The 18805-nt window shown below is 39.5% G+C and overlaps 1 protein-coding gene across 5 annotated transcripts in view; it reads left to right on the top strand.

The window, feature by feature from the left end:
• Nucleotides 1-380: 380 nt before the first annotated feature.
• APBA1 (amyloid beta precursor protein binding family A member 1) overlaps nt 381-18805 on the top strand; it is an 85166-nt gene continuing 66741 nt past the window's right edge. For 3 of the 5 annotated variants that reach the window (XM_054004399.1, XM_054004404.1, XM_054004397.1), the window contains exon 1: nt 381-509. The gene's annotated coding sequence lies outside the window, so the exon portion shown is untranslated. Of the gene's footprint in view, nt 510-1273; nt 1317-18805 lie in introns of all 5 variants that reach the window. The other 2 variants (XM_054004400.1, XM_054004398.1) reach the window with 1 other exon arrangement.

Below are 18805 nucleotides of genomic sequence, written 5' to 3'. Positions count from 1 at the left end.
CGGGAGCCTCCTCCCTCCTGGGCCACCGAGGCTGCGGGGCCCGTGCCCAGGAAAGGTGAGACGGACAGGTCGGTGCTCCGCAGGGCCTCCCTCGCTCCGAGCTGCCCACGCGCTGGCAGCCGGTCCGGAGAGCGCCAGGCGTGTGACTGGCGAGAGGCCGGGGCCGCGCCGCCCGCACGGCTGCGGTCCGCCGCGCCGGGAGCCCCCGGCAGCAGCCCAGCCGAGCCGCGCCGACCCCCGACTCTGCCGGGCCAGCGGGGCGGCACCGCCCACGCCCGTCGGGCCCGGAGGCGACGGGAGGGAGCGAGCGAGCGCGCGCGCTGACGCGTGAGGGCGGTGCGGCGGGAGGGGCCGGGCCGGGCGGTGGTGGCCGCGGGAGGAGGAGGAGGAGGAGGAAGATGGTAGCCGCGGGAGGAACGGCCGGCTGCTGGGCTTTCCGCCCTGCACTGCATCGCCGCCCCCGCCGGAGCCGCCCTGCCTGCTGAGGAGGCGGCGCGGACCCGCACCAGGTGCAGAGGGTTCGCGGCCGGGAGCGGGAGGGAGTCCGGCTGGGCCCCCGCCGCGGCGCCGGTGTCGGGGAGGCAGCGGGCCCGCGGGGCGGATGCCCGACGCTGGATGCCGGCCCAGTCCCGCCCGGCGGCTCCTGTCCGCAGCGGGGTGCAGGCGCTGCGGCGGCCTCTGTCCGGGTGCGTGGGCGTGCGCGTATCTCCGAGCCAGCGGGAAGCTCTGCACCTGCCCCGGGCTGCGGAGAGCGGCGCCAACGCGGCCATGACCGCCTCCCTCCCGGCCTCCGGCGAGGCATTGCGTGCTTTCCCTCCGCTTATTTATTCCATTATTTTATTTGGTGGGGGTGGGATGTGTGTAGAGTAATGCTGTGTGGAGCCGTGCATACCCCAGTGCACTGGTTTGCTGTTTTTTATATTTTAGGTTTTTTTTCCCTCGCGCACCTTTTCTTTGGTGGAAAGGAAAAATGGGGGGTGGGGGGGGGAGGGGGCAATGTGGGGATTTCGCATCCGGCGATCTAATGGTCGCCGTCGCATCAGGATGGTATCGGCAGCCCCTTCCGTCGGGAGATGCTGCCGGGGTCTGCGGCCGCGTCTTGGTTTGCAGCAGGGAACCCAAGGGGGGCCTGGATCTCCCCGTCCTCCCCGTGGAGCGTGCTCTCCACCCCTGGGCTGGGGGGAAGGTGACATCTGCTACCTTCACGTTCTGTTTTCAGGAAAAGGAAGGCGTCTTGATTTTTATTATTTTTTTCTTTTTTTTTTTTTTTCAGGAGAAGCTGTTTGATAACAATGATTGCCAGAATCAGAGTCGTGGTCAGTGCAGCCGTATGCATTACATCTGCTTTCTGTAAAGATCAGAGTCAATAGGAGCAGTCTACCAAGACTTGTTTTACTGCTATCATAAATCTCCTCTTTAAGAGAGATGGGGCTGTGGGTCTAGGGTGGAAAACTACATCTTTTTGCTTTCTCCTGTTGTAGATTTTTTGGGCTGTGGAATTGCAGTTTGGTTTAGAGAGTGCATTGCAGATCTGGCTGTTTTCATAGCTGCTGAGGAACGAAAGGCAGAGATATTTGCCTGACTCTGCATACATTAAGAGTGAGCTAATGTGGGTGTAGGGCAGATCAGCCATGTAGCGTTTTTCTTGTCTTTGACATGCGTCACGTTACACCAGCTGATAAGAGTACACCCAGGTGGCTGCAGTTTTGTGTCTGCTGTGCAGCTGTGGCCCATGGGGTTCCAAATAACTTGCCAATATTCCAGTCATAGAACTCCAGGTTCTGCTGCATTGCTGTTAAATCTGGACCACCTGCACCTCCATTTGCAGCCCATATCAGGAACGAGCACATGTTGTCTATTCTTCCCAAAGGTGATGGTGACATAGAATGTGTTTATGTGCTGCCAAATCAAAAGTGAGGTGTGTATTTACCTTTGTCTCTAATGCTGTGGGAGGAAGGATCAGGATAGACTGTCTAGAAGTGCTGTTCAGGAGGGAAGGAGAGCAGTTACTGTTGAATTTTGTGCATTCGTGCATGTTTGTACAGAAAAAAATTAAGTGTCAGGTGAATAATAAGGCACGATCACAAGAAACTCTGAAAAAGCAGAACATTTAGTGTTGTAGAGCACCTTAGATGAGTGTTTTGGATGTTTAATGAGTGAAATGTAAACCTTAGCGAAAGACAGCTTGCCTTCCTTGGAAAATGTGGTCTGAGATTGATATATCAATGAGATTTTAGGCCAGACTGATTTCTGCAAAGTAATCGTGGTTCAAGTTTGGCTGGGTACTGTGAATCATGTAATTCATTGCTCTGAGTTTTGGACATTTCTAGTTGTAGCTTAAAATGATACTTCTATTTTACATTAGTGCATTATCTTAGTGCCCTTAAAATAGCAAACTTTCTGGCGACTATGCTGTCTTTTAACAGATGCATGGCCAGCCTATTGAAAGGCTATCAAAAGTATTTACAGATTAGCTCTTCAGTTAAAAAAAATGTAAGAATGCTGGGAAGGGGATTTGATGCATCTAGGTAGATAGAAAAGATAGTTGTGGTGTGTTAAGAGGGAGACATGCCAAAGATTTTAAGTAACCTGTTTGGTTACTTAATATGAAATCCTTTTTACATTTTGCTGAGTTGTTAATTTCCTTCTCAATCCTTTGTTTATGACAAGTTTACAAGTTCATATCTGTTGGGAAGGGAATGCATTCTGGTATTTATTTTGTGGGTTTTTGTTTTTTTTTTAATTTAATAGAATTGCCTTCATGTATTTAAAACATGAGAGCTAATGCTTTAGAAGAGCTTTTGTGATACAGGATGTAGTGGCATCATGGATGCCAAAGGCGAGAATCTTGTAGTCCGCCATGCCCTTATTATTTTGGGGCAGGGAAGTTGGGTGTGGATTTTTGAAGATATAAAACATCTTATAAATCTGAAGATTTTGTTTGCTCTGTGGTAATGTAAGTAATCCATAACACTTTGAATAAAAGGAGTACTAATTTTGAGGCTAAAGTTGATATATCTAAATAGGAACACAAATGAGAAACCTGAACTCTTTGCATATGAGATTTGAATGGATTTTAATTGGACCAGGAGCCGGCTTCTAACTTCTTTGATACCATTTGAACCCACAGTCATATGCAATGCTTATGTTCTTAAACTTAAAAAACCTTCAATATGAGGACTGTGTGCATCTTTGAAATGTAGATAACATTTTTTTTTATATAAGCAGTGCTTATCAGCACTACAGCCAGCAGAAAAGTCATGAGGGTAAAACAAAACGGAATCTCCTGTTCAGCTGCTTGTTTTGTATTTTTAACAGGCCAGCGTGGCTAGTCATTTGCAGTGGTTTTGTTGCTTGGCTTTAGATTGTGTCAGTGTGTGGTAATGTTTATGGCAAGCAAAAGCAGGAAATAGTAATCATAAGTCCAGAAAAGGTAGCCGGGAAAATAAACACCATGTTGCTACATGTATGTGAGTTCAGGGTTAGTAACCAAAACAAATGAACATGCTAAAAAACCAAAAAAGGAATTATAATATAATGTTCAATCTTCAAATAGAAACGTGAAAATGCAGGAAAAACCAAGCTGAGAGCTAAAACTTTTCACTTGTATGTCATGGCCTAGATACTTCAAATTCAGCATTTTTTCCCTTGGCGCATGAATTGTCTGTTATTGATCATAGCTGTTCTGGATTTACATGAGATTATGAATTGAAAGAATCAGACCTTTTTTCTTAAGATCTAAAAAAAGGTTATTAAAAATATAAGAGGTGCTTCAGATAGCTTAATACATGTTGTCCATAGGCAGTGCAGCTTGACTAATTACATCTTAACTTTGAAGAAGATCTTATTAGCATAGGCTTAAGTGAAGCCTTGAAAAATGCATTTTTAATTTCTAGAAGGTGAAGATTCCTTTTTAATGAGAGTTCTAGCAAACAACCTTCTGCTCATTTATTTCAAATAGATTGTCAGTAATATTGCGTAGGGGTTAAAGGTTTCTGAGAAACAGATTGATTGGTTTTTCTTCATAATAATGATTGATTTGGTAAGTCAGCTACTAAGAGCAATGTGATAGTTTCTTTACAGAAACAGATTTTTCTGTTTCCACTGCATGCATCAGTGTTTTGCTAAAAATCTGCATGCTTGTTGCTTTATTGAAGGGGCCTAGGGAAACATCTTTATTTGCTGCTTTCACATATGTATGCACATGATGATAATGTCTATCCTAATGCTGAAGAAATAAATACAAAAACAGTACAATGGGTACATGACAGCTGTGGATAGCAGATGATTTAGCTGAAGATACTCCAGAACCATAAAAACGTGTGTTTTCACACTAAACCGTTTCTGCTAGAAACCATCCATGTTGACATGAGAGGAAGAATGAAATGCAGTTCTGTTTCTACAGAGATGCTGCTAGGCAGGTGGCATCTCACCTGGTCCGTTGTGTCTCCTGTGGTGGTTTCTGTCTAATTAAAAATTTCCATCACAAGAAGTTTCCATCACCCATGAACCTGTGTAAGTAGCTGTCTGTGGATAAGTGGTGGGGTTTTCAACATCATCAAGGAAGCTGAAATAAATGTGTTAGACGTATTTAAAACAATATCTGCTCTCCATGAGGTAAACCACACTGTGAGCCTTTATTTTTCCTATCACTTAGCAAAAGGAGGAGATGTCCTTTGATGTTCTCCAATTAAAACCAAAAATTCAGAATGTTTAAGTATTATTTTTTTTAAGCCATATATCTTCCCTTTGTGTTTTCCAGCCTATTCTTGGGCTGTTTCCAGCCTATTCTTTGGTCTGTCAGATCTTGTTCATAAGCCAGCAATTAAGAATTACTTGTGTCTTTCTTTCTGATGAGCACTTCCATAAGTGCTGCTTTCCTTAAGAAGACGACCACCTTGTCACCCATCTGAGAAAAATGTAATTGTAGGGAGTGAGAAACTTCATTAAAAGTCTGTGAGTTAGTCACAACTGAGCAACACATCCCTGGAATTCAGGCTGAATCCTCTTAGTGTTGTTGTTTTTTTTTTTTTTTAACTAATTAAACTCTCCAGAACCTTTTTTGTATATCAGGAATATGCCTGCTGTATTTAATTTTCAAACTCTAAACTCAGAAGTTGAACACAGGTCAGAAAAACATGAGAACAGCAGAGCCATGGAGGCTACAAAATTTGCCCATTTTGGCAAAGATCGTTTGAGTGACTACCCTACACTGACTCACTTTTGCCTTATTTTTTCCATTTTGGGGATGAGAAATGCCTTTCTATGTGTATGTGGTTAAGGTGTTTGTTCAATATCTAGTATTTATACGTTTGGTGACCTATATTGATTTGAGTAGATATTTTTATTTTGTTGCAAGAATTTTCACTTCTGTACATAAGACAGTAGCTTTCTGATCATTCTTCTTGTGGTGGTTATTCTGATTTTGGTTTCTTTTTAATAAACATGCTTTCTCAAAACTGGGGTGGACAAGAATCTATGGTCTGGGTAAAAGGAAAGTTTTTTTAAAACAGAAGAAGGAAGAAAAAAGAACATAATGGAAGATTTTAAACATATATAACTGTGACTTGGTTTTCCTAATATATGCTTTATTTGTGGATTTAAAAAAAATTATTTATTTATTCTGATATGCAAGTTGCAGTTCATGCCAACAGTCTTAGCGTTACCATGTATTTGTGTAGTGTCTATTCTGATGGGACTTTGATCATGTTTGAAATCTTGGTGCTTTGGAAGTATCGAATGTAACTCTTTAGAGTAAATAAAATTAAATTGGGAAAAACATTTTTAAAAGAAGAGCTGAGAAAAAAAGCTCTCACCAAAGTCAGGTGGAGAAGCACAGGGTACAAGTTCTTGCTCCAGTTTTTTCCCAGGCTAACATCAGCAGAGTGCTTTAACTAACACTTCAAATCCGAAAAACAGGCAAAACCAGTAGGTTTTTTATATGTTTCTGTCCCAGGTAAATGTTAGGAGGATGGGTACTGCCTCCACTGTTGGAAGAGGAGATCGGTATGTTTTTGTATGGTATGTGTGGGGGGCTGAGGGGTTCTTTCCTTCTTTTTCCTTAACAGCTTTCTCACACCAGCTTTTTTATGATCACAGAGTAATTTGAATTGGAAAGGATCCTTGGATGCCATCTGATCTAAGCTCTGCTCAAATCAAGTCACTGAGACAAGGGCTGCACATGCCATGTTTGTAACTCTTGGCTTAACCAGGGCAGGAAGCTCTGGAGTGCTGTGCCTCTCATGGGTGTCCAGTACTAGCTTGTGCAGCAGGTTTTGCTGGAGTCCTGGTGGGGTGGGATATGACTGCTGGACAGAAACCTTCCTCCAGCTTCTACTGCCCTCTTCATCCTCTACTGAACAAGCCACCCTGCAGAAAGTTGCTTGCTTTGCTGCAGGGCATTTGGGACAGTGGGAATGTTGGATGAAGGGCAGTGGGAGTGTTGAGGTGAAGGCATGTGAGGGTAATGGTGATGTCCTCCTGTTGGGTGCTAGTTTTTAAGTACTTCTTACCACTGCCCTTCTTACCACTTTCCCTTAGGAAAGTACTGAAATACAGGTGTATTTGCTGTATTAGCCAGTTCAATGACCTGAAATTTATTTTTTTTAGTTGGATTCTTAAGATGGTCAAAATGGAGGAAATTATTGCCCAGAAGTTTAGAAAATTATGTTCTTTGTGTTGCAGTGGTTTCAAAATTAGAGTGCTGTTTTTAAGAAATGGAAGATTTATTAAACAGCATTCCTAGTATGTATGTACAATGCAGTCACATTTAACTTAATGAGAAAATCTCTCCCAGTAAGAAGGCTGTGGTGAGCTGACAGAAATTTGTATTAAATAAGAGTCAGTCAGACAAAACCAGCCTTTAGCTTTGTAATTCCATTCTATTTTTAGTGGACATTTTACATAACCTTTCCCCAGATTTAGTGAATATTTCTGATAATCACAGCTGTTATGCCTTTTGTCTCAGTGATAAATAAAGATGAACTCATGGTTCTGCTCTTGCTTAACAGCGATCATTCCTTGCTGATAAATGATGAATGTAATCTACTTCTGAGACTGCCACAGCATCATTCAGATTTTGGCATCTTAATTTTATTTTGTAACATTAAGAAAATCCAAAAGTCCTCAAAATCTTCTTTGTGTAGGACTATGCTGCAAGGTGCAAGGGAAGAAGACGTTTGAGCTTGATGCCTTCTTGGTGGGGAGATGGGCATTAGCCTGAGGGGACAGCACTGTACTTCATAATATTGACTCTGTATTAGCTTCAGCATCCAGGCTTTAGACTTTTAACTGCAGCTTCATGTTGATTAGTCTAACTGCTTAGCCCTAGTTTAAAGTCATGTCCAAGTCAGGCAGTTCTAATGCATTGTACTTTCAGTGTGGCACCCTTTGGCCCACACAGATTCTGTTTGCAGTTGAAGTTGAGTGTGGACTTAACACATCCTTACATATCTTTCTATTTCTTTACCTTGGTAAGCTGTAAAGACTGAATGTCTTTATTTCAGCTTAGGTCAAACTGCTTTTGAATGAAAATTTAAAAGCTACATAAAACATTTGTATTTTGAGAGTAACACAGATTTAATGCTTTGATCAACAATACATCAAACATATTTTGGATTAAAATCGAACTACATTATTTTAAAAACCCTAGTATTTCTTGTTAGTTACAGACTTGGCTATTTCTGGATTTGAAGTCAAGATAATCTAGCCTCTTGAGCAAAATTTTTGCCTCAAAGAAGGCCAAATAAGTAAGCTGGAAAGAGAAGAATATATTGCTTGGGATGTGTGTGCATTGTAATTGTTTTCTTAGATATAAAGTATTCTCAGTAATGTACTGGATGACTCTTTGGGTCTATATTGGTTATGCAGGTGACATGGAACATCAGCTGATGTCTTCCATTGCTCTGGGTATGACAGTGCCTGTGTCACTGGTGTCCCATTGTTAGCTATCATTGACCAAGGACAACAAAGCATTTCCTAAACGAGACCTGGTTCCCTACCAGACCACCCTCAGGATAAATTGCCTCCTGATAGCAAATAGGAGCAGTTTAAGCTGAATGTCAGCATGGAAATATAGTTGTGTGAAAAGGAAATACAAAAAAAAAGAAGTGCACAATTGCAGCTTGTATAAAAGCAAAATTGCTGTATACAGCAACTGTATACAGTTAACATTCATACGGTAGATTTTCAGAAAAGTAGAAAGGTCCCTACTTCGAAACTGATTTTTGTGATTCTCTAGGAATTAAAAGTGGAGTGAACAACCTTTTTGTGCATGGAGCAAAGACAATTTTTATATGTCACATTTTCAATGCGTAAATTCATATTTTATTGAAGATATCTTTTTTTCAGCCACTTTATCCATGAAGATAATGACTAGAGGTTCAAATATTTTTTATTTTTTCCTTCCAGTATGTAACTGTTGAAATCTGGACAGTTCGCAACTCAATTTTGATCTTCAATATTAAAGTCTGTGTTACGATCTTTAGCATCCACAGGCACTGTCGTGCAAGTTCGTATATGTACACCAGGTATGATCTGGATAGCAGAATAGCATGAACAGCAGTAAGGTAAGCGTTCCTTTTTTACATTAAGAAGCAGAACTTCATTTGTATGTGAAAGAAAGGTTTTTAGCTGCTTGCCCAAGAAACTTGTATTTTCAAGCAGCATTTTAGGGCCATTGGCCATTTGAAACACTAAGGGTTGTGTATACTTTTGTAGGTATTCTACACCTGAAAACCAGAGGGTGAAATTACCAGAAAGGGATTCACAGGATGGGATAGTCACAGGATCTGACTAACACAGTTTCTTGTGGTAGAAGGAAGAGGATCATACTTTTTTTCAGTCAGTTAAAGTAATTCCAAAATTAATCTGAAAGTTTAGTAATCATATGAACTCTAAAGACTGAAGGATAGTATGCAAACAGCCCTGCTCTTCTTCTGTTTTTATAATATTCTGTGTCTATGTTATTATGCTTAGTGTATCAAAAATCAGGCACACACCCCCCTCCCCTTAAAGACTAACCTCCTGGATATGTGCATATCCATAATCACATTATTTACTCTGCCTATTGAAGACTCTCTCTCTCCAGTGTATGACAGGAATCCTGTGGCTTCATGGCTTTTTGCAATATCTGGCACAATTACTATGGTGTAGTAGTGTACAAACCTTTGTGGTCTCTTTGTCTGTTTTAACTTTTCAGATGTAGTGAGGTACAGAGCAGTGAGTGCAGTCCAGATAAAACTTACCCCTTAGGGTAGGTTTCATTGGTCTTCACCTGCCATCTGTGGGCATTCATGCTCAGATGGAAAGACACTGTTGCTAGTGCAAAGCTATCGCATCTTTGAAATATGAGGGTTTGTGCTGTGAAGTTACCTATAGTTCTTTGCATTTAGTCTAAACAGCCTGTAATACTGGTGGGTTATCAGAAGGAGGGTTGTGGTTGCAGAGAAAAGTTGCTCAATGTGAAGTAGCAGTCTGTTCTGCAGTCTCCTGGAAAACCCACGTGTTTTCCACTAGTGCCCCCCGATGAGGAGGAGGCCTTGCCCTGTTCTTATGTCTGGTCTGCTTGGACATCAGTCAGTAGGAAATGTGAGTTCATAGTGGGGAAAATGTGGGAAACAGAGGAGTGGATTTTTTTTTACTCTAGGAAGACAAATTGGGATGTTGAATGTGCAAGAAATATCAGTCACCTTTTCTGGCAGTGTCCAGGGAGCTTGAGGCTGGTGACAGAAGCAGATTTTTTAGGAAAAAAAAATCAAACTTGACTGAGACTTTCAGTTTTGTGTAGTTCATGGACACCTGGTCAAACTCCCTGAAACCTTGCAGGCACTGTGGCTTTCAAGATTAAGTCCAGATGTTAGCATTATTTTGACTAAAGTTACTAGTACAGTGATTACCCTTTGGCAGGGAAGTGATTATCAACATAGGTATTCCATGTTGGTGCCTGTCCCCGTTCTTAAAAGTTACATCCTGTTTGGAGGAGAGGAGTGGGGAAGGGAAGAGATTTGTGTAACTGAAGCATCCATTTGGTGCATTTTGATGACACAGCATGTTGGTGTGTTGTTAGTTACTGTAACCAAGGCAATGCCAAATATGTAACAGGCACTTAGCATACAACGTAAAAAGCACCTGCTCTTGTGCCTGAATTACTTCTTCAGACTTCACTAATTTCTGAAGTCTGTTTATTCTTGCACACTTGTTTGTTAAATGAATCTTTTGAAGACACTTGAAGAAGCAATGACCACAGCTGTTTTAAAACAACATTCATGAAATAAGAACTTTTTAAACAAAGAGGAAGGAATCTCCCAAAAGATCTCTGACATGCTTTCATTATCCAAAGAGCAAATCTTCTGGCTGCAGTCCTGCCTAAAGAGAAGATGTACATACCAACATATTAAGCTTCAGGGGTGTAAATCTGAAGCTATTTTCTGCTCAGGAGAGACTAAAGCATTAGAAGTCTAGGCTTTTGTTCTGTTGCTCATCAACTGTGATAGGCTTTCTCCACAGCTTTCTGAATTCTATTGTAGTGGCTCCCAAGTCTGCTCTTGCTGATGGTTATAGCCTAACAAGTGAGCACTGACACTGGGAACTGATGAGATTTTTGACACTTTCGGTTGTGAGGAGGCATTTAAGTGTCAGAAACAAATATGGAGTGAAATGACACCAGTTTTGATACACATTTTATGAGGTGGCAGTGGTATTGTTGGAAGTTTTAACCTGAGGACTCAGGGTGGTAGCAGTGCCTTCCTTTTTTGTTTCCAGTATTATCTTTATGATCACAGATTCTTCAGTCTCAGACCCAGGTACCTCAGAGGAAACTTTCTTCTATGCTAGTTATAATTGTATTTTTCCTGTTCCTAAGTGTAGAATGTAAAAATTGAATTCCTTCTAAGGAATAGCATTGTCACCATTCAGCTCCATTTGCATGGCACTTGTGAGAAGTGGAACATAATCTCATGTACATACAGTATTTTGCATCTGGAGTGTTTTGTTTACATGAATAGTTTTGCTGTAGGTACTTTGTATTTTACGTGCCTTTGAAATGTTTGTGGTTGAGATTTAGTAATTCTTTTTCTCTTCTCTCCTATCTGTATCTGGTTTGTAAGTAATGTCATAGTGTTTTCTATTTGTTCTTCTTTGTCCTGAGATTAATTCTTCTGGCTCTAAATGTAGAGCGGTTCATGACTTCACAGTACATGTGGTGTTTTTCCCAAGAAAAAACAATGATGTAATATATATGGACGGATTTTTATATGCACTAGATCAAGGTTAGAAAAAAGCCTTTGCAAAGGATGTGGTGAACCTGTGTTGGAGGTTTGGGGAGAGAATTACATTTAACCTAAAAACATATTTTTCAGAAAAAACCATTACCTTTAGCTCTTGAAAATTATTGGACAGTCATAGACAGGATTAGTGGCAGTATGTTAGAGCTTAAAAATTGACAGATGCTTGACCATTCTGAACATGGAAACAGTTTGGCAGTCTGCAGTTTGGAGCCACTGGCCCAGAGCATCTAAATGAATCTTTGTTACATAATACTGAAGACTTGGTAGTGGGTGGTGGCCATTATGCATAGCTTTGATATATCAGACTCAGGGAAAGTCTTTCCCTTTCCTGTGCCCTTGTGAATTTATGGTCAAAGTAAGAAATTTTTCTCAGTTTTACATTTACCTCTTTTTATTAATACTAAATATATTGTTGAGGTGCTATCTCTGTGTACATTAATAAGATGGTGTTTGGTTTTCTTGTGCCTTGCTGATTAAGGTGCTTAGCGAATTACAGGAACAGAAGACCTCATTGTGCCTGACATGGACAGTTTCTCTTGTTCTTGTCTGCATATCAAGTGCATGGCACTTCTGTAGTGTTCTGATCAGCCAATGAACTTATGCTGTTGTTGCTGCTGTGATTCTACACTGCTTTAGGTGAGGGTTTGGCTTATTTATTCAATTTGTTAGAAACAAATACATTCCTGGATTATTTTTCCATTTTACCTGGTAAACCTTGCCCTGTCAAAGAAAGAACTACAGTGATTTTGGGCAGAAATTGGGTAGTTAGTCTACTCTGTGAAAATGGCATTTTGTTTCTAAATTAAAAAAGCTTTTTTTTTTTTTCTTTTTCCTTCAATTCTTTACATTTGAGGCATGACAAAAGTCCATGGTTTTTAATGTCTCTTGTGAGGAAAAGGTTTCACTCTGCAAATTTTTTTACCTGTTGAAGAGAGAGAACAAGTAGTACAAGAAATTATTTAAGAGTAATTAGAATCTTGATAGCAAGTTTCTAGTGTTGAAGCATGTCTTGCTATTGAAGCTCTTTGCTTTAAATGCACTTAAAAACTTTTGAACTCTGCCTAAGTTTTGTGCATTTTACAGCTTAGGTTGCTTGTCTTGTGCAAGTAACACAAAGATGTTCACAGGACAGCAATGATGCTTAATAATTTGAGAGGAACAAAATGTTATCTCCTTTTTGTTAATAAAAAGGAATAATCTTACCTTGTAACCATAAAAAGCCCTGGTAGAAACAGTATGAATCAAAGCTATGTATGTTGAGAAGGAATTAACTGTGAATGATATGGTGAGATAGAGAAGGAACTAAGCATTGGAAAAAAACATCTCAACGCTGATGTCTACCAGACTGTGGAAAAATCTCCCAGGGAGTGAGAGAAGATACATTTTCAGAGAGGTGAATACCCAGTGGTGCAGGGGCTTCAACAATACTTTAGGGAGCAATCCTCAGCTTGAACAATCTCTTTCAGAGGGATTTTCACATAGTTTTGCTTTTTACAATCCAGGATGAATTTATCCTTGAAACTGATTTAAGCAGCTTTTCTTTTCTTGTTTGTCCCTAGATGTAGTTTTCTGATGTTGCTTTTTTGATGAGAAAAACAATTTGATGATGTGGTAAATTATTTTGAATTTTAGCTTTGTCCTTGAAGCAGCATTCCATGACTCTTTCACTTGTCAACTTTTTTAGCATGATATTTCAAGTTGGAGTAATACACAGTAGAGTTTGGGAATGTACCATATCTGTTTGGTCTTACAAAGGAAGATCAGGTGATTGTAGTGTAATTGCATATGGTTATGCTTTGTAGCAACTTTTTATATTCCTCTGCAGCTGATTGTAATGTTTTTAGCAAGCGTCTCCTGTACCAATGGATCTTTGATATAATTTCACACATTACTACCACAATTTGTGCCACTTGCCTTTCCTCCTTCAAAAATACAGGGGAAGTAAAACCTGTAGAAAAATCATCTTTCATGTGTAAGGACCAGATGGATTCACAGTGAGTGGCAAAGGGAGTGCAATCAAATGCTAGGTAAAAAAGAGTTTAGACAAAAATAGTAAAAATTGGGCAAACACCCTCAGTGAAATAATGGCCAACATGGGAAGAGGGTTAGTTAATTTTTTGAAAGTGGTAAAACAGACATGGATGTTTCAGAGTTTAAAATATTGGAAAAAATAATTGTAACTATTGTGAGTAACTGTAATAGTAGTGATGAATTAGCAGAAGCACTGCTGGGGAATAGGTTTGGAAAATTCTTTATGGGATTTGGGTGTTAATATAGTTTAACAAAAACTCTTTTAGCTCCTGATTGTTAGATTTTCTTTCCAGGGAGAATATCATTTCTAGCTGAAGTATCTTTGACTGCCACAGCTACCTATCAAAAGAAGGTGCTGTGTTTTGTATGCAAACATTTTAATGAAAAGGTGAAGTAGATATTTTGGTTGCAATATACCTTGAGCTATTTCAGAACATTTTTCTTTTCTTCCCCATAGGAGTTTCAAGCAGTGCCACTGTAAACCTGAGGATTCTTGTTGTTGCTTCTCTCCTAATCTTTTTTCCAATGCTTTTAAAATCTGACATTGTAGAAATGTTTGTTAGTAGTAGAAGAACTACTAACATTATTTCTGTAGACTATTGCTGTAATCATCCTGACTTGCATTTTACATGTTGCCCATCACCATAATTCCTTCAGCGTACAAAGCAGGTAGTGGTGCCTGTTGCATGACCACAACTTGCAGCAGACCAAAAGGCAATAATCAGGCATCAAGGCTGTCTCCATTGAGTGAGTGTGCTGAAGTTTTGATTGCACATGGTGTGACTGCAGTTGTATGAAACTGGTGTTGTGGGTTCAGTGCTACTCAGAATTGAAGAAATCACTGTATGGCATGTCACTGAATTAGTCAATTCCTTGGATGTATTTTGGTTGCAAGTATTGAACAGTCTAAGAGGTTGTACATTTTGTTTCTTCTTCCCTTACCCCTTAGCTTTTCCAAAAAAGAGGGTTTTGAGTCAGAGCTGAAAAACTACCATTTTCAATAAAGCACCTTTTACAACATGTACACAGCAGTTACGGATAAATTTTATATTTTTAAGATCTTCTTCCTGCTTTTGAAATCTGTATAAAATCAATTTATTTGACAACCCTTTCTAGATCTTTAAAATTGGAATAATGGTGAAGTAGCATATTAGTAGAAAGTTGTGTGATCCCCATAGCTGTGTGCCCACGTGGGTTGCTGGCTCTGGTGGGGTGTCGCAAAAGACCTGCAGCAGCTCTGATTTCTAATGTGAAGCCTGTTCAGTGAAACAGAGAAGTTACCAGCTGTCCTGACCTGCCTGCCAGCTGTGGTTTGTGACTGCTCTACTTCTGCTGTGCTGTGTGAGGTGTTTGAAGGCACACCAGAAAATCTGCCAGGAGCTCTTAACTTCTGGGTTTGGTTCTAAGTTTGATAGTAAGTTGCTGATGTTGTTGCTGCATATGTAACCCAGATCAGAAGTCATTGAGAGAGTGGTGAAATGGTTGGGCAGCTCAAGTGCAGACTTTGTGATTTCAACCAGCATACTAAGAACGTTAGCTTTATCTTTTCAATAAATACAGAATATGTAATTAAACAACTTCTGCCTGATGCCTGGAGCTTATTATTAAGGGATTTCACAGTCTTCCATGACTTCCGGTAAGATTCACTAAAGCTTGTGCAGAGGTTTAACTTGAATGTGTATTATTTGAAAAATCGTAGAAATACCTGAAAAATACCTTTTCTTTGTTTGCTTTATGTGTAATGCAACAATAAAAAGCAATGGAGGTGACATTGCTGCTTCAGTGTTGACGGAGTAAGGAGAAAAGTAATGAATTGGTAATCCTTTCTGTGTAGGAGATGACCTTTTTAATTTAAAGTAACACTGACTTTATTTTGTTAGTAGTTATTACGTTGCATGCTTCTGTTTACATTTTCACTAACTGCTTGGTCTTGAATAGCTAGTAAAGCTCTGTAAAGCCTTTTTCTGAGCTATGAATAGGCTAGTTGAGCATGGCATTGTGGAAGCCCTGGATAACAGCTGAGGTCATGCTTTTGAGCCTCAACATACAAAATCTCTGAGGTGGAAATTAGTGGGAGTGAAAGGTATTATCAACAGCATATTTTCTGAGCTTAGCTATGTCTTACCTAAATGAGATTTTTTCCTGGGGATCCCAGGATTGCAAATCTTTAGATATTTGAAAAGGTAGGAAATAGAAATGTCTAAGAGTCTTTAAGATTTTTTGACTTAGCAGGTCTCACTGATCTGTTTCTAGCAGAATTAGCCAAGTCCCAAATAGTGATTTTTGCCTGCTCCAGGAATCTAGAAGAAGCAATGTTTTTAATGAGAAGAAAACAATTCAGAGGCATCTGATTTAAATCTCTGTAGCTTTGCTCTAATCCTGCCATTAGCACAAAACTGTATTCAGTTTTGTGGATTTACTTTTATTTAGAATAAACTGGAGGTCCCTCCTTGCTGTGTAATCCATATGCTTGTTACTTATACTGTCAAAGGCTTACTAGGAAACTGAGCTGAGGTGGCACAGAGGCATTGACGCCTCAGGAGAACATGCCCATATTCTATTTGAAATAAATTTTGCCATACAAGTTCCACATTTCTGCTGTTTGGGTTTTTTTTTTTTTTCTGTTTGTTTTGTTGCTGTTGTTTTTTATGTTGCTTTCAAAAAAGAAATCTGTGTAAGTAACTTTATTCCTCCCCCTTGTGAGCTGCATGTAGACGATACTCTCCTTGTGCATGCACTGTCCTAACAGAATGGCTTGGTTGATGTATGATTTTTTTGAATTTTTGTTGAGCCAATCAAACAAAACCCACCACAAACAGGACCCCTCCAAAACTGCAGAAGCTCGTAAATTTGGACTCCGAGCAGCTGTTTCATGGCAATTTTTCTGTTAATAAGGTATTTTTTACTGTGAGCAGTTAAATTCTCCTCTAATGTGGAGAACACTAGGCTTGCCTCAGGCTTATGAAGCTTGAGGAAATTTAAGAAAAAATTCCTTCTTATCCAGATCATGTTTGTGGGAATGAGATAGATAGAAAAAAATTCCTGAAACAATAGTCATACAATAGTTTCCACATAAATGACTGAGGTGTTTTAAATTGCCTGTCTTTAACAATATGGATGTATTTTTTAGATTATGCAGAAACTTTAAAAAGCTTTTATTTACTATTTTGTCTGTTTACTTCTAAGTTTCTACACAATTTAGTCAGTGTTTTTGGCATTAATATGAATCATGATACCACACTACCTTGTGCAGAATTCTTCAGGGGTTTGTCCACCGGGACAGACTGTATAGGTTAATACACAAGCCAGCAGTGAAATCCTCCGTGTTCTTTTGGGATGAAAGAGGCACTATTCATCCTTATTTTCTGGCTATCTTTTTAGCTTCTTCTGAGAAGTAATAGGTGAATGGTAAAATAGTCTTTCAGTGAAGTGACAATGCTACATTTCTGTACTTGAGTTTTGCTCTTGTACAGTTCCTCCTATGCTTTATCTTTTGCTTTCTGTCATAGCTTGCCCCTACTTTATGGTCTTCTCAGAACTCAGAAAATTTCAATATGCAGGTTGCAAAATTTAGAAGAAATAATTTCTGGAGTAAATCCAAACAGGGACATCATTTATTAAAGAACTGATTACAAAGTAGATGGATTCTGTACACAGGGAAGGAGCTGAACTTTTTGGTAGTGTGCTATTTGGAAATTTGTATAGAATCTCATAAAATGGACCTGCAGTTAAAAATGTTTCAACAGGCAAACGAAATATCTTCCCATGTATGACCTGTAACCATGTTGCCTGCCTGCTCCTTGGCCCTGGCATCAGCACCTGGCAAGAGAAGGTGGGGCACCTTCTGATCCCTGCCACACTGGTATAGAACTGTGTCAGCCCCAAGTGTTTCAAAATCTAAAGCTTTTTCAGTATCTTAAATAATTCAAAGCAGTAGGCTGTCTGAACTACTCACTTTCACAATACAGTTAGTTTGTGTTTGGAGATGAGTGAAAGTGAAGTTACAAAACCTGACACAAGAGTGGCTAGCACAGTGTAGACAGAAAAGTGCTGCTATGGGGAAGAATTTCCATGAGAGGATGTAGGAGATTTGTCTGATCCAAAGCCAGGACTGGTGAAATGAAGGGAGGCTGGCATTGAGGCTCTGTATGATGCACTAAATATGGCCACGGGTCTGTGATTCCTCCCATGCTTTGCAGGAGAACACTCATAAGAAATTACACAAAGACAAAAAGAGCCTGATATTTGTAAGAGTCATAAGGATTTCATAAGTCTACTGTTCTTATACTCGTCTGTTGCTTTCTTGTCTACTCCCCATATCCTTAGTAGACATCTCCCTAGAAAGCCAGGAAGGTGGTCATGAAGAAGAGGGTGAGGATAGGGTCATGCCGAAGACCTGCTGAGCTGTGGGCCTGGTCATGCCATGTGTGGATTGGCCAGCTGACTGTTGCTGGACCTCACCTTCCACCTGCTGGGATTACTTCTGAAGCTTTAAGAAATTCCATTATCTTTGAGACTTACAAAATAAATTAAGAATTGGCCAGTGGCTAAAAAAGTTAAGTGTGAGAAATAAACAAATGTTTAGTCACTTAAAACTATTGTTTGTTAGCAAAACAGCCTACCTTCCAGCCTCTTTAATCACAGGATGTTGTTTTCCAGTGTAATGTTATTTATAGGTTATAATCTTACAAGCTTGAGTGGCTCTTTGTTTTCTTTGTGGTAAACAGTAAATGAAAATCAGGGACAGAATATCTTAAATCTTTAATGAAGATATAATTGTGCCAGCATTTTTGTTTGAATGATATCAACTTGAATAAAAAATTCTGTATACTTCACATATATAATTGGCTCTCCACAAAATTGCTTATGAACAGATAATAATTTTATTGTTTGTGCTTTATAAGTTCATTCTTGCTTATGGCTTTGGTGATTTGGTATTTGCATTCTCCATAGATCTTTAAAGAGTTGATGCTATATGAAGTACAGAATTTCAATTATATTTCTAAAAACACAATTTAAATGTTTTGATGTTAAAAACTATTTATTTATAATTCTCCATAAGCTAAATGTCAGCCCATGATTACTTCATTTTGCTTTTTTGCTTCCTTTTTTCTTTCTGTCTGAGACTTAAGTTATGATTAATTGAATAAAATATTACTGAAGGAGATTAGAATCCTTAGAGGACTGTTTTTAGTTTCAGCATTTGTCATTTTTCAATTGTAGTCATCTTTCTTAAAAAGGTCATGCAGCTAATAGTAGTATTTTTATTTGCACCAATAATGGTTTTACAAATGAATGAGCTCCTCAAGAGAGTAGTTTCAGTTCCTTCAGAAGAAATACAGAACTTTGTGATAATCAGACCTTTTATTTTTTTGAAATGTTTTCTTGACATTTTTCAATAAATATTTGAAATAATTTGGAATCCTTGCTATCACTGTCACTACAGTGCAACTACTGCTGTAGTGGCAAATAATTGAAAATAATGGGTT

This window comes from Vidua macroura, chromosome Z, assembly GCF_024509145.1.
Source record: "Vidua macroura isolate BioBank_ID:100142 chromosome Z, ASM2450914v1, whole genome shotgun sequence".
Taxonomy (NCBI): domain Eukaryota; kingdom Metazoa; phylum Chordata; class Aves; order Passeriformes; family Viduidae; genus Vidua; species Vidua macroura.
Note: the sequence above shows the minus strand (reverse complement) of the source record. Positions and strands in the feature narration are given on the sequence as shown.